The following is a 6,415-nucleotide window of genomic DNA, read 5'->3' as shown; positions in this document are numbered from 1 at the left end:
TCTGCAATGATACAACAAGTTCTACAGCCAATAAATAGAACAGGCTGAAAATGTAGCCCTATACATTTCTAATGATTGTGAATTATGTAGCAAAAGGTTTGCCTTTAAAATGAACGCTACTGGGCGGTATGATGCCATTCCTTTTCATGCTAGCAGCTGACTGAGTACCTCCATATGGATGGCTTTCCCACTGTTACTAGTTTGTCCAGTGGTGTACGTCAGTGGACTTGAAATGCAGAGCGGAGTTGACCGCGACAATGGAGTTTGGCTCCAGCGAAGAACAATTCCAGAGAGCACATAAAGGTACAAAATCTGTCACTGGGGTTGTACCTTTTAAAATTGTACTGTATAGGTAAACAATAGTACCTTTAGGGTACACAATTGTACTTTTATTATGCTATGAGGCACACAGTTGTACTTTTTAGGTATTAATATGTACCTTCAAGGATCTTTTAGGAAAAAAAATTACCTTTTGGAAAAGGTACCTCACCAGTGACAAATTTTGTTTCTTCATTTCTGAGACTGCAGGTAAGACAAAAACAAAAGGCAAATGAATAAAGTAAGAAATGAATAAATAAATAAACAAGTACATAACAGGGTTAGAATGTGGTAAAATCAGAAAATGTGGTAAAAATCAGGTGGCTGCGAGGACTTTTCTTTTTTATGGATTGCTTTTCAAAACACTGTTGGTTGGTTTTAGGGAAGAAGGAGGGTGAGTCAGTCAATCGGTCAGTCTGTCAGTCAACAGCAGCCTCTGGTGGATTTACACGTGAACAGCAGGTGTGAATGGCACTCGTGAAAGAAATCGGAGATCCGAATAAGCATACACATCGGCTTCTGGTGGATTTGCGAAAACAAAAACTGCAAATAAAATAAAATAAACGTATTTGTTGCTCTCCAGAACTGTATATGGAGGCTACGTTTACAGAATGAGCCTGGGTTGATTAAATATCATGTAGTACTTTTCACACACCCTTTAGAAACTAATACATGATACAACTCAAATGTTAAATCAGCTTGCCATGACTTGTATAGCCCACTATAGTAAAACTGCCTTGTAGTTTTTTTAATGCCAGTTGTTTTATTACATTACTGATTTCAACTTGTAACGAACAAAAACATTGCTAGAGTAAATTACCAGTAAAAACAATGTAAGTCAATTGATAAATTAATCTACTCGTGTTTATAATGTGACCCTCTTATGCTGCACTGGTATATTTTTGGCAACAGATAAAAATATAAATATTTCTATTATGCCAAAATTATTGGGATATTACATAAAGATCATCATAAAGGCATTTTTACAATATATGTCCTACTGTAAATATATCAAAAGTTAATTTTAAAATGGATTCCTAAGGCATAGTATTTGTTTTTCCAACTATGGACGTCGATGGATACAGGTTTTCAGCTTTCTTCAAAATACCTTCTTTTTTGTTCAACAGAAAAAACGAATCTCGTAAAGGTTTGGAACTACTTATCCCTTTAAGCTGTCTCATAAAGTCACAGTATGATGACGATGAATTTACAGTCGGATATTAAAGTTTTCTCCAATCAAGTCAGAGATGTACTCATCTGAAGAGAAACACAATATCTGTAAAAAAAAAAAAAAGAAAAAACGAAAAAAAAAAGTTGTTTAATAACGTAACTTCTTATATCCCCGCCAGAGGTCACTGTCTCCCCAGTGTGAGTTTTAATTTCAGATTTTGGTCCACCTTTATTCATGCGGACAGTTATTTTGCATCACCGATACTAAATTGAGCTCTTGTCTGTGATTTTACTTCTGTACCTTAATTTGATTCTGCTTCCTCTTTTACATATTTTTCATTTAATGTTCTTTTAAGTATTGATTAAACGAAAACAATGGCTGTACGGTGGCCCAGTGGGCATGCACTAAATTCCAGGGGTTTCATTACCACGACGTAAAATGGGCGTGGCTTGGTCTGTGTTTGGGAAACGCCCCCTTAAAAAAGAAACAATACTGCGAGGTCACTGATCATGCGCAGTACAGGTTCTTTTTTTTGGCGTGGTCATTTCAAACAGGATTATGGATAAAGAACCTACCGCGGTGGATAACGAAGAAAACAAACAATCATACAGGTTATTTTTTGCTTTTATAATGTTATATTTTAAAGATTTCAAAAAAGTGCCTGCCTGGCGCAGTGGGTAGCACAATCACTTCACAGCAAGTAGGTTGCTGGTTTGAGCCTCAGCTGGGTCAGTTGATGTCTCTGTGTGGAGTTTGCTTTGGTTTCCCCCACAAGTCCAAAGACATGTGCTAAAGGTGAATTGGGTAGGCTAAATTTTCTGTAGTGTGTGTGGATGTTTCACAGTTATGGGTTGAAGCTGGAAGGGCATCCGCTGTGTAAAACATATGCTGGATAAGTTGGCGGTTAATTCCGCTGTGGCGACCTCAGATTAATAAAGGGACTAAGCTGAAAAGAAAATGAATTAACATTAACATGAATTAAGATTTAAAATTCCTGTTCAGAGAAGTCCTGTTTTGGTTTTCTATTGGTCTCACGCAGTCACATGAAGCAATTTCGCAGTGGATGCACTTTCAGCCCAACATTGGGAAACACACACAACATCTTTCACACACGGCCAATTTAGATTATTCAGTTCACCTATAGTGCAAGTCTTTGGACTGTGGGGAAAACCGCAGCTTGAGCCGGGGCTTGAACCAGCGACCTTCAAGCTTTGCATATTCTCTCTGTATTGCGCAGGTCTGATCTAGTTTCCCCCCTCACAGTGCAAAAGACAAACAGCAGGCCTTTAGGTGAATTGGATAAACGGAACAAAATGACTGTAGTGTATGAATTGTGAATGAGAAAGTGTATGAGTGTTTCCCAGCACTGGGGCTTCACAAGTTAGTGTTCTCTCAGTGCTGGAGGGGTTTATGCCAAAAAAATCGTATGTCTGAGCAATTGCCAGTTCATTCCGCTGTGGCAACTCCTGATAAATCAGGGACTAGCTGAAGGAAAGTGACTGAGTGAAGAGCATGAAATCAATGATTATCTGTTTTTGCAAATGAACTCTTCATATACACTAACCGGCCACTTTATTAGGTACGCCTTACTAGTACCCGGCGGACCTCCTATACATCCATGATGTGAATCTCCCATTCCACCACATCCCATAGGTGCTCTATCGGATTGAGATATGGTGACTGTGGAGGCCGTTTGAGTACAGTGAACTCATTGTCATGTTCAAGAAACCAGTCTGAGATTATTCACGCCTAATGACATGGGGCGTTATTCTGCTGGAAGTAGCCATTAGAAGATGGGTACAGACAAAAGTGACGAGGGTTGGGGTGTCATGGAAGAAAGTGAACAGCCGACGGGGAGGAGGGCTATTGAGGAGGGGGATCGGTAAAATGAGGTGGATCTGATTTCAGAGGTGCCGAATCTGGCATGTTCCGGCACAAATTAAGCCAGGCTTTAAATCCTTGACATGGTTGTGCATAAAAATACCAGTAGATATAGCCAGTCTGGCACCTACATCCATACCATGTTCAAAGTCACTTAAATCACCTTTCTTCCCCATTCTAATGCTCGGTTTGAACAGCAACAGATCATCTCGACCATGTCTACATGCCTACATGCCATGCGATTTGCTAATTAGAAATTTGCGTTAATGAGCAGTTGGACAGATGTGCCTAAAAAAGTAGCCAGTGAGTATATACTGCATATGGTGTGTGTGAATTTCTTACAAAATATATATATTTTTTAATATAGTCAGATGATCACAATATTCTTAGTAAATTAGTCCCTAACCTAAACACTTTGGACCCTCAAACATCATGCTTCATTTAAACTTACTGAAGTATTTTTTGTAGGAAAATTATTTACTGCAATTACTACATTTACATTTAGTCATTTAGCAGACGCTTTTATCCAAAGCGACTTACAAATGAGGACAAGGAAGCAATTTACACAACTAAGAGCAACAATGAATAAGTGCTATAGGCAAGTTTCAGGTCTGTAAAGTCTAAGAAGAAAAGTATTAGTAGTATTAGTATTTTTTTTTTTTTTTTGGGTACAGTTAGTGTGATATTCAGAGAGGCAATTGCAGATTAGGAAGTGAAGTGGAGACTAAATAGTTGAGTTTTTAGTCGTTTCTTGAAAATAGCGAGTGACTCTGCTGTTCTGATGCAGTTAGGGAGTTCATTCCACCAACTCGGCAGATTGAACGTGAGCGTTCGCGAAAGTGATTTCTTCCCTCTTTGGGATGGAACCACGAGGCGACGTTCATTCACAGAACGCAAGTTTCTGGAGGGCACATAGATCTGCAGAAGTGAGAGCAGATAAGAAGGAGCAAAGCCAGAAGTCACTTTGTAGGCAAACATCAGAGCTTTGAATTTGATGCGAGCAGCAACTGGCAGCCAGTGCAGACGGACTAGCAGCGGAGTGACATGTGCTCTTTTAGGTTCATTGAAGACCACTCGTGCTGCTGCGTTCTGGAGCAGTTGAAGAGGCTTGATAGAGTTAGCTGGAAGCCCGGCTAGTAGAGAGTTGCAGTAATACAGTTTGGAGAGAACAAGAGCTTGAACAAGGAGTTGAGCTGCATGTTCAGATAAGAAGGGTTGGATCTTTCTGATGTTATAGAGTGCGAATCTGCACGATCGAGCAGTTCTAGAAATGTGGTCAGAGAAGTTTAGTTGGTCATCAATCGTTACTCCAAGGCTTTTTTAACATTTTGAATGCAGTAATGGTTGCCCCATCCATCTGGATTGAAAAGTTATGGTGTAAAGTCGGGTTGGCAGAAACTACAAGCATTTCCGTTTTTGCGAGTTTTATTATACTCCAAAGTAATACCTAAAAAACTAAATAAGTGTAATTGTGCTGGTTCCAGTGTAATACCATTTTGCTCCACTAGGTGGTAGTGATCTGTTAATTTTATCATTATGTGATCTTTCACCTAAATATAGATATATACAGTAGATATCGCATAGGGACCCTGATCATGCGTCAATAGCGCTGCCAGATTGGTACAGTGCTCCCAGGACAAGTGTCATTCAACCGCACTAGTCAACACAGTGTTATTACGTGAAGATGCGGGACTTTAGTGCTGTCTACAGGTGTAGTAACGAGCAAATAAAGAAAACAAAGCACAAAGGCAGAAAATTTCATAGCTAATATCAAGTTTTTTTCTGTTTTTGAATGTTCTGAACTTTTGTGCTAATCAGGTAACGTTATTGATGATAACAGTCACTTACTGCATTCACCATACGGCAAAGCAGCTCCAACTCACACTGAATACTCGGCTTAAGCTAGTTTTGTTGAATAAAATCAGCAAACAATGCAAAAGAAATATGACAACGAGATGCTGCGCTGCCAGAAACTTGTATTATTGTCAGCTGTTGTCACTAATCGCTTCCTCCGTCAGTATGAGAAGTGAAAGCGGGAGAGGAGGTGTGTTTCAGGACATGATCAGATCAAATTTAACAGGGAGGGTGAATAGTACATTTCTGTACACACAAACACAAGCTTTTTGTCAGGAATGCCCGTGCGGTCACTGATCCATCAATGTAGAAAAGTGATGTAAAATTATCATTTTCGTAATTAGAAAAAAAATAAATAAATACTAACATCCAGGAAAACTCCCGATCATAGATAAATGTGTATATGTGTATATCTCTGGCTTTGGATGGCCACAGTCCTCCACTCTACCTTGATCCTGCATTCATTTCAAAGGAGCACTACCCTGTAGCAAGATGGCGGCGCTATTGACGCATTCCGTCCAATAGACAACAATAGGCCAGGCGACATCTAATGTATATATCTATGTCACCTAAACATCAGCCATTTTGAAACATTAAGTCGATGCTGACAGCCACACGGTCTCTCAGATCTTCATCTGTCTATTAATTTTGTATTTTCTTATAGAAGCTTTGTCTGTAAGTATTGAAATATTTCATAAGGATTTTATGTGCATTACAAATTAATATTGGGGACCTATTTCATGCTAAACTTTACTTAGTAAGACTGCTTTAGATCAGCAGTTCATGCATCCACATCATCATGCTGTTACTGTATGTGCGTTTCTTTCGATTGTACAGTAATATTTCTTAAATTCTCATTTTGTTATGTTTGTTTTCCCTCTGTATTTCAGTTTTACTCTGTTCCATATACACCGGAAGTGGTGGTCGCAATAAATCCATTCTCCAGTTCAATATATCAGTGGAGGGAGTTGTCTATCTGTCTAGTTGAAGAAGGGACTTTTACGAGAGCAGGGTAGTAATCATCATGTCATTCGTTCTCACACGCACCTCAGAGCATTCAACATAGTACGCTGTGCTATTTTTTTATTTGAAAAAAGCTGCACCACCACACAAAAACAGACGTCATTTCCATGTTTACAATATATTTTTTGCAGATCTATTCGTCACCTATGGTTAATTTCATCAACAAAT

Source organism: Danio rerio, chromosome 3 (assembly GCF_052040795.2).
Source record: "Danio rerio strain M-AB ecotype USA chromosome 3, GRCz13ab, whole genome shotgun sequence".
In the NCBI taxonomy this organism is placed as follows: Eukaryota; Metazoa; Chordata; class Actinopteri; order Cypriniformes; family Danionidae; genus Danio; species Danio rerio.
This window is presented reverse-complemented; position numbering follows the sequence as displayed.